The following is a 17,351-nucleotide window of genomic DNA, read 5'->3' as shown; positions in this document are numbered from 1 at the left end:
AGCTATTTTATTTAACTATTTGAAATAAAATGATGAATTAAATTAAGTTTATTATTTATGATGATAATAATTATGATACATTTAAATAGCATGTAGCCTTCAAATGTTCATAAGTAAACATTGTTTATTAAAAGATCAAGTGAAAAAGGAAGGACAAACATACACAATGCACAGAACAAGTGTCAGATCTATTAGTTTGCATTTACACTCCAAGACTTAATGCAGTTAGCATTTAATTTGAGAAAAACTATTGTCAAAATCATAAGGAAACTCAAAAGTCTACTTAAGGGGTAGTGAAATTGCCTCAAAATCACACCATTGGTTAAGTTAGATAGTGACGTTTCAGACCGAGCGGGTCACTCAAATAAAACAAAGAATTTTGACAAAAAAAACTTACTTCAGCTTGAATGTAGAGAGGCCTAGGATTTGTTTTCACCTCAAAAGCATGTTTGTCAGAATCGTTCTGACATATGGTGCAATAGCACAGCACTTGGGGTCCTTTCCCAATCCCATTCCTCTCTGTCTTCTCCAGTTATGTCCTGTTTAAATAAAGTCAGAAAGACACAATTTCAGCAAGTCTATTGCTTTCCAGATTTCCACTTTACAGAAAACACCAACATGTGCTAACAAATTGTGATGCTGTAAGTTTCCATTGACAAGCAATTTGTCTATACACAATGAATAGAGAGTTTTTGCACAATGTGAGACAATCACTTATTTCCTATATAATACATACAGTTATGTGAATTAGGATTCTCGATTCTGTAATTTATATTTGTTGTATCATTATTACTTTAAAATAATTGATATTTAAGCACATTTTCTTTTAATTGCATTTATAAATAACCAGATTTGAGTAAGATTTCTATTCTTATTTTTAACAATTTCTCATCTTTAACAGTCATTTTATTTATATATATATATATATATATATATATATATATATATATATATATATCAAAAATTAGAAATTGTTAAATACACAGTATATTGTCTTTATAACGGGCATATATCTAAGATATTGGCATCTGCCATCAAAAAAATCTATATTGGTCACCCAATAGAAGAGACAAATCTTAACTTTGTCATACCTTCACATGGTCTCACTTTTAATCATCTGATGCTTGTTATTGACAATTCTGTCAGTAAATATCATTTTGGAAAAAGTTACTGTCCTGGTATATGCAGTATGTCCCTGTGAAGCTTTGCTGAAAGGTGTTTCTCTTGGCATATTTCCGCTGGCTCCACTTCTAATCTGGAATATTGTAAGGAAAAACAGCAGCAGCATTTGGCACGTCTAAGAGTTTTCGATTGACTCTTAATCCCAATCACACTGACCCGTTTGAGCTGTGTTTATGTAGAGAAACCGTAAACTTTGAGTGAGGTGCTGAAATATGCACTATTGAAGCCCTCTAAGCTGGGAGAGTCACACTTTATGAAAACAACAGGGCAAAGAAGAAAACCCAAGCCCTGGCCGACCACAGGGCTCTGTGTATATGGAAACTGAAGTTATGATGATATTATACGTAAAGAGTAACGAGGGTCCCAGCACTGTTTATTCCAGTTCTGGGTGTTATCATCAAAGTCCCATGAGGCAGTATATGACACACATCAGCAGTGATAGATTTATCACATTAGAGTGTGTGTGTGTGTGTGTGTGTGGTCTGCTCTGAACAAGAGGTACTAGGTCACATCTTCTGTCCATATTTGGGAACCTTATTTCATAAAAAGCTTCTGGTGGATTGCGGCCCAGTAATGTTCTCGTAGGCTTGTGGACAGAAGAGTTGCTATCGTTAAAGTCTGTGCTCTGTGGTATTTTGGTACAAATTTACAAATAACTCTGTGATAATTGAGCATAAAACTATTAAAATTTAGGAGACAATAAAACTAAAATTTTGCAAAGTAAGTATTGTTGTAATTCTACAGTAGGGCTGCACAATTAATCAAAATAAATCCAAATTCAAAGGTATCTCTTTTGCAGCTTAAAGGGTTAGTTCAACCAAAAATGGAAAATAATGTCATTTATCACTCACCCTCATGTCGTTCTACACCCGTAAGACCTTCGTTCATCTTCGGAACACAAATTAAGATATTTTTGATGAAATCCGATGGCTCAGTGAGGCCTCTATGCCAGCAAGTTAATTTACACTTTCAGTACCCAGAAAGGTACTAAAAACATATTTAAAACAGTTCATGTGAGTCCAGTGGTTCAACCTTAATATTATAAAGCGACGAGAATACTTTTTATGCGCCAAATTAACTTGCTGGCTATAAAGGCCTCACCATCGGATTTCATCAAAAATATCTTAATTTGTGTTCCGAAGATGAACGAAGGTCTTACGGGTGTAGAACGACATGAGGGAGAGTAATAAATGACATTATTTTCATTTTTGGGAGAACTAACCCTTTAATGTGCTTTTAATAACACTGTTTAATATCATGCACATCCCACAGTTTAGCAACAGTAGACTGCATTTTACAATACTCAACTTATTTGGCTGATTTGGATGTTAAGTTTGGCTTAGGGAGGAACAAAAGCACACAGCAGAATGCGGCAGCGGCACAATAATCATTTTACATCAATTATATTGTTTTCATAATCGTTGGAAGCCAAAATCGGAATCGAAAAAAATCAAATACGATTAATCGCTCATCCTTAAATAGCAGTGTCACATGAGCGTAACCCTACCTCTGTGTTAACGTGATGTAAATGTATATTGCATTGTATCCCAGTATGTTGGGATGAAGGCGCCAGAACTGCAACTAATAGAATGCATTGTAGCACGATACTATATTTCTTCAAAAGCAGATCGTGGAGACATTTTCATCATTCACGATCAAAAATGGTGATATCGCACACCCCTAGCTGCAAATAATATGCGTTTCAGAGTGAAATGCGACATTTACATGCGTGCAGCTCATGATCTGATGTTTTCAGTGTCTCGGAGCGGTTCACAGTAAATGCTGCTCCACACAAACTCATCTCTGCATCTGTTGACTTTAAGTCGTTTTAATGTGCATTTGGGAACATAACATTTTCCCAAACTTATAAACCTGCTGTTGTTATCAAAAGAAAAGCTTTACGGCTGTCTGCAGTTTTCCACCAGAATAAAATCTTAATGGTTTAACATTTGAAAATGAGTTAAGACAGCCATAAATAGTAGCACTGTAATTTTATAGGTGTACTGTAAACAAAAAAAGTGATTTATTTTTATGAAATACTTTTAATAATACTACTGCTGCTACTACTACCACTACTACTACTACTAGTTATTTTATTTATTTTATTATTATATTATTATTATTTCATAGCCATTGATATATAGGGCTGGGTATCGAATTCGATACTTTTTAGGTACCGACCGAATTGCCTCGATACTATCGAGTATCGAAAAGTGTCTTGTCATTCGGTGCCAAATTTCGATACCTCCAAACGGAGCCAGGGAGAGGGGGCGGAGAAATGCTGTCGCTATCTCGTTGAGCAATGTAATAACGTTGCAATACGTTGTTATTTATATCTAAATATATAAATCTATGCACGCGAGAGAGACCCTGAGTGCGAGAGAGCGAGTGAATCAACGGTTTCACTTTGTTTATCTCCGAAAAGGACGGGTGAGAGTACCGGCTGTTTATGAAGATACTGTGAACAGCAAAACAGAAGTGCCGCACTGCCTGCACAAACAGCGGGACGCGCAATGTTTTTTTAGACTAGTTATGGACAGGTACAACACACAGCAGCGTTACATCCGCGTTCGTTCCTCAAGCCTATGGAAACACGCGACCGGTTCGTGACGGGCTCTAGTTCGCCTGTACAAGCACAGGCTCTGGCTCCAGAATGCGAACAATTCTGGTGGAAAAGGGGTATCAGCGTCCTCCTGATACTGCCACTGTGTGCAAGCATCATCCACACCCTCAGAGCGGACATTTTCAAACGGTTGTCTCCTGAAAAAGCAGATAGATAGATAGATAGATAGATAATCCGCGGGTCGGGCCAAGTAATAAAAAATAACATTCCAATTAATTGCGAGTGGATGAGTGATAAATCATTAATGTGTTGATTTTGATAAAGACACAGAACTCTCATATCACGGAAAGACGCAACGAACATGCGTCACTCTTTTACTTTCGTTTACAACTGAACGTATTTCTCTTTAGAGAAAACCAATCAAGAAAAGCATGTGCCTAGAGCACCTCCTAGTGGTCATTATATAAAACACAAAGGAAAACCCTACATGAGATATTGCTTTATAACTTAATAGCTTTAACTAAAAATATACTCAAGCTTAACTAACTTATGGGAAATTATATAATTATATATTATATATAATTATATATCCAACAATGATGTAAGGAAACAGTTACAAAATGTAAGACTGAAAGGAGTAAAGCCTGTGTTTTGGAGCTCTTTATTTTGAACTCTCAAAGTGCACCATATTAATGAATTTATCATTAAAATGTACAAAATATTTTCTATATATATATTGTTAATAATAATTTTTTTTTTTTTTTTTTGAAGAACAGTTGCTGTGTGATTTTTAAAGATCTGCAGTGAGCCTCACATACTGACTTGAAACTGTTCATTTTGCATTGAAAACTATTTGAACTTTTATTAAAACTATTTGGACTGATTTATTGTGTTGGTTACATTTTGTTAATTTGTGCTTTTTTATTCCTTTGTGCAGTGGCTCAGGAGATGAGTTTTTGAGTGTGTAAAATAGTCAACAAACTTAAAATATAAAACCAAAGATTTATTGAGGTAATGTAATCTTGATGAAACAGATTTTATAAAATTGGTATCAAAAAAGGTATCGTTCAGGAATCGGTATTGAAGTCAAGGTATCTGTATCGGTATCAATATCGAACATTTTTTAATGATACCCAGCCCTATTGATATACAAGCATAAAATTTTTTTGCAGCCCTGCAAAGTTCTTTGGAGTTATTTTTTTAGAATCACATTTTAACTCAGTTGCAATTTTCCTCAAATCTGCAGGCCATTGCTATATTGATACATTTCACTGAGTGAAAGGACATTTTTGTACAATAAAGTGTTGGGACTGTATTACATTGCTATTTGATGTTCAGTGTAAATCATGTTTCTGAGAAGCAGTGTTTTATACTCTGCACCAACAATTTATTTGCGTAAGCAGGGGTGTTTTTTAGGCCAAAAGGCTCTCATTGTGACTGAAAGTAAATGGTGCTTTGTTAAGGGTCGTTAACAGTGCTTTGACATGAAGAAAGGTGAGGGCTGACAAACAACAAAGACACACACAGAGAGAGAAAGTGGGGGAGATCCAGTGAGAAAACAACTTGAGCGAGGATAAGGATGCCAGTAGATGGGCCAGTCAGATGCCGTCAATCTCAAAGGGCTCTTTCATGACCACAGTCAATGATTGCAAGAACGTTGAGTTTTCAAACCTTTACATTCAAAGGTCTAGATCTCAGTTTATATAGCAGAAAACTGGGATGGTACCATGGTAAAATGATGATAATACTGAATGTTACTGAATAGGAGTGAGCGGTATGACCAAAACCTTATATTTGCATTGTACCAGTTAAATCTTTTTTTCAATGTGCCCAAATACATGAATTAACGTACAACACTTGTTAACCCAGAAACGTCTGAACACAAAAAGGCATGCAATTAGCATGCATGCATTTGAAATCTGAATTACCTATGTAATTTGAGCATTAAATCCACCAGAAACTGTAGCACTATCAGCAAATTTGCGAAGTGTCGTGCTGTCAATCTCACAATTCCCAAATTATCTGTCACTCGGCCTCTATAAAGAATAAATTAAAAACATCTGTTCATATCCACTCAATACCCAGCAGTGCACATGTACAATGATTTTATTTCACAGTGGCATTTTACACTACTGTTCAAAAGTTTAGGGTCAGTATGGTATCTTTTTAAAGAGAAACTAACACTTTTATTTAGGATGCGTTAAAAAGATCAAAATGACAGTCTCTTTCAAATAAATGCTGTTATTTTAAACTTTCTATTTATTAAAGAATCCTGAAAAAAAAAAAAAAAAAAGATTTACAGTTTCCACAAAATATGAAGCAGCACAACTGTTTTCAACATGATGATAATCAGAAATGTTTCTTGAGCAGCAAATCAGCATATTAGGATTATTTCTGAAGGATCATGTGACACTGAAGACTGGAGTATAATGATGTTAAAAATTCAACTTTGATCACAGGAATACATTACACTTTAAAAATATATTCAAATAAAAACAGTTGTTTTAAATTATAATATTACAAAAGATTAATTATGAAATGAAAGTGTCAAATTTTATCTTTGAGGGTAATGTACATAATTGTGAATGGGAGAATTTGAAAATGAGTTGGTATTCTGTATTACAGGTACTGCAGGCTGATATCGTAACATTTTAATAATTTAAATATCGACTTTTGACATGACTAGTATAAACTGAATAGTGCTCCTACACTGTTACTACATTGATCTATTTGGCATCACCACAGTATATGTCCAAAAAAAAACACTTTTTGTTAGTGGGTGGGTAGCATTGTGTTCACTGTTTAATGCAAAATTTTTAATTAAATCAAGAGGCTGTACCCCATTTGAATGAGTGTGAGTGAAGGATTGAATGTTGTAGACCTGTTGTTTGCAGGTTTGGGCTCTTTTAAGTTTAATTGCGGTTGTTCACAGACAGTAAAGACTTCCTCTAGTGGCTTCATAAATGCTTCCCCTGAACTGGCTTTGATTTTTGTTTTTCATTCGTAATTCAGTAACTTTCGGTCAGAAACGTGGTCTGTGGAGATCCAATTGAGTCAGGATAAAATCAAAGGAAATTGGACTTATCTGATCTTCGTCTGGGGGCCATTAAAAGGATATGGGGGGCCAAGAGAGAGGGATATGAAAAGAACTACAGAACATGCTGGGGGGTTGGGAACCTTTGTATATACAAAACATTCATGCAGCTTTCTGAATATTCCTCTTGAAAATGTGGCTGTATTTCTCATAGTGTAATGTAAATAGGGCCAATTTTGATTTTGTGTTGACTTTGTGTAAATGGTGCTAATCTGTAGCACTAAAGAGAAGACTCTCTCTCACCCAGATACGGTGTGTGAAAGGTCAGGAAAAAGAGCTGCTCTGTCTGTTGTATTGCGTCTGTTCATAAGAGGCTGCTTGTTTTGGGCACCTCTAAACCCTGCTGTGGTATTTGGAGTGCCCTGGTGGTGTGTCCGTGCTGATACGTCTACAAGCGCTTTTATTCCCAGCCAAAAGCTGAAGCCATCGACCAGAAATCGAGATTACGCTTTCAACAGAATATATTGTAATTTGATTGAAGGTGGTATTTGGCCTAAAAGGTCAGTAAAATGTTTGGAGAAAACTTGTTAACCTTGTATTTGACATGGTTCCTAAGTGGATTAAAGTCATTTAAACAACATAGGCTCATTGGAAAAACATGCCTCTACCTACATTTTTGCTCAAAACATACCTATAAATACAATTCACTGCAGTTTTCTGCTGAAATGAGGACAACAGGCAGTAAAACGCCAACTTTTATTCCCTTTCACACAAATTGTGATTAGAGAAGCAGATTGAAGGCTTATTTTCACGTGGTTCCTTGCAAAAATACTGTTTTATGACCTCAAAACACTTTTATCATAGTGCATGTTTTGCAAACAAATACATTTTGACATTTGTATCACATAATCAGCTCCATATGTATGGCTTATCTGACATGGTAAACTTGCTCGGTAGCTCACCTGGTATATATAGCACTGCACTTGTAATGTGGAGTGAAACACAAGTCACAACTAAAGAGCTCAAAGACTTACAGAAGCAGCTAAAATGGCATGATTACTTCAGCAAATGTGTTTTCATGTAATCGGTTAGGATTAGTGTAAGGTTTAGTATAGGTGGTATGTTATTTTCAAATGCAACAGAGCATTAACCTTTTAGTGCCACTCAACAGACATTTAATTTCTGAACTGCTATACGTACAACAACCAATGCAATGAAACGTCAGATTCATGTTCATCTGTTTCAAATAAAACTGAATGCACTTTCACTTTGAAAGTGTTGCGTAAAGTGCAAGAAGCTAAGTAATATCTGACAGAAATTTAGTTTACCTATTACTATGAAATAAATGAATTCTGTTGCAGACTAGCACTATTAGATCAACATAATTGATTTTAATCTAACTGACGTGAAGGAATACACATTTCTAGACTTCTGAGAAGAGCTTCCTGGCTTTGTGAAGTAGGGTCAGAGTTTTATTAATGAGCGTTGAGGTTGTAAGCCGGATATTGTCAAGCCACTATACAGAACAAGTTTGAGGTACAAAAGGAAAGCACTTGTTTTCCTACATCTGCTGAGCACATGGCACTGGCGTAGTAGAGATGGAGAGAGAGAAGATTAGATGAATGTATGTGTTCCATGTGTTTTGTTTTATGTATCTTTGAGTACTATAGTGAGGCTTTACAGAACAGTACTTTATATTTGTTTTTATAGTTTTGTATTGGTTTTTCTGACTTGATGAACAAACACCACATTATTTAAGAATATTATACACTTGTTGGAACATTTTAAAGGGTTTAAATGGAAGGGCTTCTGAGAAGCATCATAGGATCTTTTGTCAATCCAGCTATATATATATATATATATATATATATATATATATATATAATTTTTTTTTTTTTTAGTACTTTCCTTAAAATGACATCATATTAATTTAAATTGACTCGATCTGTTGATTTGTTAGATAGAGTCCTTTGATGCATAGGTTCTTAGATTAAAGATAATTTGAATTTGTTTTGTGCAGTGATTGAGTTGTCTTTACTTGCTATTAATGGCATGTTTTGTAGAGTTTGTGTTTCCTCTAGATTGAACTCAATAAATAAATTGTCACTAAAGTTAATTATATTGAGAAACATTTCCACACAGACTAGAACATGTCCATTTAAATAAATAATGTTTTGTTGGACAGACTTAGTAAATTTAATTTCTTGTGTCAGATAACTACTAGCTAGCAATAGCACATGTTAGCATGCTAGCTAGTGGTTGACCGATATATCGCCAAGGCAGTTATATCTGCCGATATTTGGCATTATTTAAATATCATATCGCTGATAAGTTTTTATGTTTGGCCGATGTGTTGGAAGCGGGACTTTTATTTTAATGTCGTTGAGAAAGGCAGTGCTTGAGCACACAGCGCTCCTATTCTCCGTCTTCATTAGTTATGGTCTCTTTTTAACAGTTTTGTCTAATACGTTAGACAGAACTGTTAAACAAAGGAAGTGAACTGTATAAGTGTGTAAGTGCGTTGGTGAATGGTTTTACCCTTGTTGATTTTGGACCTTCTGTTATTTATGACTTGAAACTCCAAATATCAGATAATTTATGTTTTGCAGTGTAAATAGTGCATTTTTAGTTTTCATTGTCCCTAAATCACATTAAAATATTTATGCATTATTGTGTAATGTGTGCTACATTTGTTTTCTAGAAAAAAAATGGCATTTTGAGGGCTGATTTGGCCATGTCACAAGACACGATATTAATGGTTGTTTAGAAATGGCGTGTAGTGAAGTGCTGGCTCGTAATCACTGGAGTAAACCTAAAATATATGAATACTATATCTCTGACATGGAAGAAATTTATTGAAGTACATAGAAATGTATTGAGTTCTGGAATTATTACAATTTACCAATGTAAACAGTCAGCAATGTTGGTAAAATATAAACATATTCATTATAAGCTTGTATAAATGTTAGCTTGTATAAATGTAATGCTCCTAAATGCAAAAGTATTGAAAAAATATTTATAATTAAATGAAAAAAACAGTTCTGGCATGGAACAGAAAGCAATTTCACACTGGTACAATAGATGGTGCAATGCACCTTTCAGCTGCTCTGCCATATTATTACTTTTTTTTTTTTTTTTTTTCAGGTTTCTATAGAGATTTAGTGTTTGTGTTCACTTGGGCATTTTGTTTTTATTTTGAGCAATATGAAATCTTTGTGTGTGTGATAGAGTGAGATGAGTATCTTCAGTGACTTTATATATGCAGTGGCTCTAGATGGAACACAAAGCTCAAATCTTATTGGCCGGCATAGTTTATCACTGAACAAAGAATAAAAAATGATGTTGGTGGCCAGAAATAATCTTTGTTCCACTGAATATTTGTTTGGTGTGAAAGAGCCTTAAGCTACTTTTTTACAACGCATCTGTACTCAGGCTAGACAAGTAAAGTACCATTTCAATGCAGCAGTTGGGAATTAACTTACTTGCCCTGATTGCTTCTCACTTGAAGTTAAGTTAATTATCTAATTACAGGCCAAGTTTAAGAAATCCACAGCAGTTTACACTAAACCACACAGAAAACAAAACATAAATTCAAAGAGAATAACAATGCACAATAAGTGCATTGAGATATATATATACACACACATACACAGTAGTGGCTAAAAGTGATGTATAGAGGGGATATTTGCTTCTAAGGATACTTCAGGTTCTATTAAACAATCAAAATATAAGGAGTATGTTATACTGGGAAGAAGAATCCAGCTTGGTTGTGGTACTGAAATGACACAATTATTTGGCAAGAAAGGCAAACTCCAGCAGTGCTGGGTAGATTACTTACAAACTATAGGCAGTTACAGATTGCAAATTACATGATAAAAATTGTATTCTGACTACTTTGTGATTACTTTTGACCTAACTCATTTATCATATTGATTTGAATAGGACAATCTTGCACCATATTGATATAAAAATACAAAGAGAAAAAATATATTGCATTTTTTTGTTATCCACAGGCTTGATATCCATAGGCTGTTTTAGAAAGGGAACTTGAAAAGAAGAAAAACATTGTGTGAATATGTAATCATCATCAATTAAAATGTAACTGTAGTCTGATCATGAGTATTTTAAAATGTAATATGATCCAATTACAAGTACCTTTTTCAAATCTTGAACCCTGGGATAGTCTACATGTAATGTGTTGACTCTTGAGGCCCAAAAATGGTCTTATTTTGGCTCTTGTGTCTGGTGATGCTGGTGTCATTAGATGGCTCTAAAGCCCAGGCCTCCCTGAGGGCTCGTCCTCGCTGTCTGAGATGAATGACTGCCATTTCCTGTCCCTGACACATCAGTCCTGTTAACTGCATGAAACCCTTGATGACCTTTCCAAATATGCTAAAGGTAGAGAGTGTTCAGGAGAATAACTGGACCTGACTGAAAGAGTCATCTGTCTAAGACTAGATAAACTATTTTATTATGGTTATAAAATATTTCTGAAAGAACTTTTTTTGTTTACCAAATTAATTTTGTTTTACATAAAATATAACAACAAATGTGTTTTCAGACTAAAACAACAGTTTTACTGTATTAGTGCTTTCCAAGCCACTGACAGACTGTTATAGACTTATGTCTTAATCTTGTGCAAATCTAAACCTCTGTTTGGGCATTCAGTTTGAGTTAGCCGTTTAAATAAGAAAAGTGAGTTTTGTAAATCCGTTTACTGTGTATTGGTACTGACGCCAGTCAGTAATTTACGTTATAGACACTTTTACTGTAAACATCAACAAAACTAGTCTGTTTCAGTGCAGAAGCTGCACAGTGTGCAACTGACAATGAATCCATGATCTTCAACTGTGAAAATCCTTTATAAAACTATGAAGTATAACATTGTTACAGCTGTAAAAAATGTGTACAAAATACGCCAGTGTTAAAAGGTATGAAAAAATAATAAAACATCACACAGAATATTTTTGTCATTTCCAACCAAGCTGAAATTTAGTCAAATTATGCAAAAACAAATTTACAATATTAAATTGTAATTGTAAAGAGTGTGTGTGTGTGTGTGCGCGCAGCTAAGATATTAAAAAAAAAAAAAAAAAAAAAACATGCACTGCATCTAGCAACTTTGCAGTCTCATGGGGGTCTTGACTCTGCAAAAGTGGCAAAGAAACTGTATCGGTAGCAGCATAAATAAAACGGAAAGCTATGTTTAGACCATTGTTTTCTAGTGAGGAATCCATAACTGGTCCTAAGTACATGCAAAGTACTTAACTACATGAATGTGTATCTTTAACTAAACATCCAGTGAGTTTTCTTGATCAATTCATTAAATGAATAGAGTTGTTTGGAAATCTGATTACACTGGATACACTTTTTTGCATACAGAACAAATTTGGGATTCTGTCCAAACCTGTGGAAGAACAAAGACATTCCAGCCCTGATAACGGAACCAACCATAATAAACTGAAAGATGCATGCAACGAATACAAAGATATTTTTAGCGCATTTAACTTCTGGAGAGAAATGGCACATACACTGGGAAACGCTGAAACTTTCTAGTGTATGTATTCATACACTCTATCAAACACTTCTGGGTTAAAAAGTGATTCTCAATTCCCAACCATAACAGACTCTCTAAATTGCTGATTCAGATCGTTAGAACTTTACTGGTCTGCATTGACTATTTGGACATTGCTGGCAATTTTGGCTCGCATGTAGCTGATCATGCAAAAGCAACACTTGCGCACAAGTCTTTCCTTTTGTCAAAGCGTTCTTCATAATGGAATACCATTTGGGAAATTCTGGCTTCTCGGCAAAGTTCTGCAAGATAAAGTGCTGTAAAGCGTACAATCACCAACAACAAAAGTTTTATTAGCACCGTTGGATGCACATGGAAAAGGATCATTTTGAAACTCTGGTTTCCGCATCTGTTAGAGTGGTTTTGTGGGAGCTGTACATCTGTGAAGGTCTGTCCCCAGAGGCGTGTAGTTGGCTATTGACAGGCTGGAGGTGATGAAAACCAGAAGATGTCTCAATAAAGGCCCAGTGGTTCTCAGACCTGCTCAAGCAAGTCCAGCAATGCATGACCAAACATAACATTCTCCCATTTATGCTTTTAATGAACAGGTGGCATTCATCTTTTTATGAACTCTAAATAAGTGCATCTTCTACAATAAGGCAACTGTATGTTTTGGATATGTTCTACAGTGCCTCCTCTGTTATATATATAAACTGTTTGACCAGAAGTATGTGGACAAACCCTTCTAATTAACTAAGTAGTGTTTGCTATTCTAACAATTTCTTTGGGGACAAATCTTAAAAGGCTAGTTCACCCAAAAAGGAAAATTCTTTCAGCATTTACTCGCCTTCATATCGTTCCAAACCCATAAGACTTACATTCATTTTCAGAACACAAATAAAGATTTTTGTCCATACATTGAAAGTCTACGCAACCAAAACTTTCTAGCTTCAAAAAGCTGGGGGGGAAAAAAAACTGTGTAAAATGAATCAATTTGGATTGAGCAGTTTAATCCAAGTCTTCTAAAAAGAAATGATCACTTTATATGATGAACACATTCCATTTAGAATCTTACGCAAATTTTACTGAACAAATGTTGGTGTACGATTTACTTAGAAATAATTTTCACTCAGAAATTGCTAGAAAATTTCACAATTCATTTCACACATTGAATTAAAGATGAAATTTTGAAAAAATTAAAAAGTATTTTCTTGTAAACTGTACTCCAATAATCTTTGTTTTATTTACAATTTTGAAAAGTCATGTTTTACAGTTTATTCACATACAAATATAGAGAAACACACATGCATACAGAACATGGATTGCATGAGGATTACATGGATTACTTTTACAATGTCTTTATGTACTTTTTGAGTCTTTAAAAATGGCTACATGTAGGGCTGGACAATTATGGCCTAAAATCAATCTTGATTAATTGAACATTCTACCTCGATTACGATTAATGAATGAGTATTTTGTTTCTGTTTTTTGGTGGGTTATTTATTTATTTATTTATTTATTTTTGACCTCATAGTTCACTGACAAGGTTTGTACTGTAAATATAATTGACTATTAAAGGTGAGACATTTTTTTCTATTGAAAGAGTGATCTGACATAACAGCTCACTTTCAGTAGTTATTTTATCTATGGTTTGTAACATTTCTTACAGGTTTCTGCTCGTTGTAAATCAGATAAAGATAAATTAGCACAGTACCAGTACTTAATGGGAGTGATTGCGTGTGTGAATTAATGATACCGTTTCTCTATTAATTGTGAAGCTGTGGGTTGTAAATAGTTACTTCAAAAGTAAAAAAATATATGCTATAATAAGTTTTGAGTTTCTGAGCGACTTTAGTGATAAATCACAGGACAGCGCTGACAATTAGGTTCTCCGTTCCTCTCTGTGAGCGCGATCTTCACGTTTTGCGCAAGCTACTGTTTGTATGAGTGTTCGTGCCACAATGCAGCTGCACGAGCACGGTAGCTCGAAATAATATACATCCAATAATCTAAAATCGCTTGAATGTCCAAACTGGCAAACCTTAAAACAAATACAACTGACAAAGTTTAGTGAAGACGCAAGGCTCACCGCTCGCGCACCATCACTATGTGTTGAACTGGTGTTCACTTCCGTTTTGCTTTTATGCCACTGACTGGACGGGGTGGAGTCACGTGGCTACATACACGGTAGTATGTTTTTAAGGGGGAAGTATTATAACCGACATAACCGACATGGGAAAATTACGTCGGTTAGAGGTTCTGAATTTCGGTTTCGATTACTTTTCGATTAATTGTCCAGGCCTAGATACATGGACACTATATTACTACAAACATAAAAAAACAAAGTACATAAAATGGTAAAAATGGGGAGATATTTACTTGCAAAATCCTGAATTCCTTAAAGGATGGTGCTATTGTTGATTTCTTTTCTTTTTTTCTTTTTTTTTAAATAAAATAGTACAACATTTTAACTTTAGGTTGAAGTTTTGATAAATCCCTCTTTGACAGGTTACATCTGCTCAAGACCAACAATAAGAACTGCTCTTAAAAGTAAAGGTTCTTTATTGGCATCAATGGTTCCATAAAGAACCTATAACAACAGTGTAATCTTTCCATTGCGCAAAAGGTTCTTTATAGGAAAAAGGTTCTTTCGATTATTAAATTGGAATCTTTCCATTGCACAAAAGGTTTTTGTGTGTACTAAGAAAATCCCTGGACAGTTCTTTGTGGAACCCATAATAGTTTATCTGTGGCATCGCTGTGAATAACCCTTTTTAGAATTGTTAAGAACACTGAGTGTTTTTCTTTGAGGATGGCACACAAAATAGTGCGACTCAATGGCTGCCTCATGCATATGGAATTTATTGCTTTGTTCTAATAACAGGGTGGTTTCTTAAATAAACTTATGTTGGCAGACAGTCCACAAATCTGGTCTGTAACATGTCAGATGAAGCACTCTGAAAGTTTCCTCCCCTTCCTCCCTGTTGAATATTGCCCACTGCCCCACTTTGAGTGATTTTTGCCAACATCATAATCATATGAGCGTTGCAGAGCTATAGACTTTGGAGACAGCTCTTCGAGGTGGAAAGTTTAAGGTCTCCTTGTGTCAGTGGATGTAAATTGTAGCACGTCGTCTGACACGAGCCAGTGAGGTGAGCTCAAACTGCCTGACGTTTTGTTAGTGTGAGTTTTGTCAGCTTTCCAGCCGGAGTATTAAATGCTTTCAAAAGGTCATTGCTGGATGTTAGAGCCACTGGTGTAGTTAGTTTGACACAGATGCATGTATACATAACCATGTTCCTGTAACTCCTAAGCTCAGCTTTACTTACAGACCTGAACATATCTACTTTAAGTGACAAGTGATTTTTTTTTGTTTGTTTTTTTGTTTTGTTTTTTGTGGTTTTGTTACGGTGACCTTGACAATTGATGGTGTACTTTTTTTTGTTTGTTTTGTTAATTGTGTAAATATAGTGTAAATAAGTGTTAGAAGAAAGTATTTTTAACTATATTAAAGGAACACTCCACTTTTTTTGAAAATAGGCTCATTTTCCAACTCAGAGTTAAACAGTTGTGTTTTTCCGTTTTCGAATCCATTCAGCCGATCTCCGGGTCTGGCGGTACCACTTTTAGCATAGTTTAGCATAGTTCATTGAATTTGATTAGACTGTTAGCATCTCGTTAAAAATGACCAAAGAGTTTCAATATTTTTCCTATTTAAAACTTGACTCTTCTGTAGTTACATCGTGTACTAAGACCGACGGAAAATGAAAAGTTGTGATTTTCTAGGCCGATATGGGCTGCGTAATATCATTGCGCCTGCTGCAGCCATGGTACGGCAGCAAAGTTCCTTGATTATTACGCCGGAATGAGAGTATAGTTCCTAGCCATATCGGCCTAGAAAATCACAACTTTTCATTTTCCGTCGGTTTTAGTACACGGTCTAATCAGATTCAATGAACTATGCTAAGCTATGCTAAAAGTGGTACCGCCAGACCCTGGAGATCGGCTGAATGGATTCGAAAACGGTAAAACTCAACTGTTTAACTCTAGGGGAGTTGGAAGATGAGCCTATTTTCAAAAAAAGTGGAGTGTTCCTTTAACTAATCACACGTTTTTCTATGATCACGATTAATTGCACCTAACATTTGAAGTTATTAACACATTTTTATATTGTAATACTTTCACATTGAATCTCCAAAATAATGTAGAAACAACATAGACAATATATTTTAAATATTTGTTTAATGGCATCTTTTTACTAAGCACTGTGAATGAAGGACTGTATCATTGATACCAGTTCTGATACTGATGTCTCTATTAAATGAATTTTTTTCTCAATTTATCCATTAATTATAGCCATTCAACACTACAGTATAATTGAAAGCTATCATTTTTAATATTTAACAGGCTTTAAAAAAATGTTTAAAACTGTTAATTTGTTAAAAAGTGAAGTTAAAACCATCTTCACGTGCCATGTTTTGTCTCAGAAAAATGAAAAAATAACCACTTTTCCCTTAATAATAATAAACAATGGGTGCTTTTGTTGTTTTCACTCATGTGCAACCTGTATCTGTTAACATCTCAAAAAATGTGTTCCAGTGTGTCCAAAAGATCACAAAATTTAACTTGTTTGTTATAAACCTGTTATTGCAAAGTAAGATTTTGGATTTGTCATTATTTGAATTGTCTGGTAAATACCAAAGTTGAAGTTTTTTGGAAAGCTGTGACTGCCGCTTTACGTCATAGAGTTCAGTGCATTGGGCAGTAGTGTTGTCACGTTACCAAAATTCCAGTAGTAGGTACCGATACCAAAAATTTTTTACGGTTCTCTGTACCAATTTCGGTACCAAAGCAAAATCTGTTGGAACTATTTTATATAGCCTATTTTAAAAACATATTAAATATGGTAATCATGCATATAAATATTTGGAGCGTGTGTATGTTTGTGTGTGTGTAGCCTATATATACCTCAATGAAATAAATTTTTTAAATAAAAAAAAAAAAAAAAAAAAATGCTCAAACATCCATTTTGTAACAGACGTGCGTGTTTATTTTAG

At 34.8% G+C, this 17,351-nt stretch overlaps 1 protein-coding gene across 1 annotated transcript in view; it reads left to right on the top strand.

The window, feature by feature from the left end:
- The window catches only part of ror2 (receptor tyrosine kinase-like orphan receptor 2), an 87,116-nt gene that overhangs the window by 33,724 nt on the left and 36,041 nt on the right, over positions 1-17,351 (top strand). The window lies entirely within an intron of this gene.

Source organism: Ctenopharyngodon idella, chromosome 10 (genome assembly GCF_019924925.1).
Source record: "Ctenopharyngodon idella isolate HZGC_01 chromosome 10, HZGC01, whole genome shotgun sequence".
NCBI classification, from domain to species: domain Eukaryota; kingdom Metazoa; phylum Chordata; class Actinopteri; order Cypriniformes; family Xenocyprididae; genus Ctenopharyngodon; species Ctenopharyngodon idella.
Note: the sequence above shows the minus strand (reverse complement) of the source record. Positions and strands in the feature narration are given on the sequence as shown.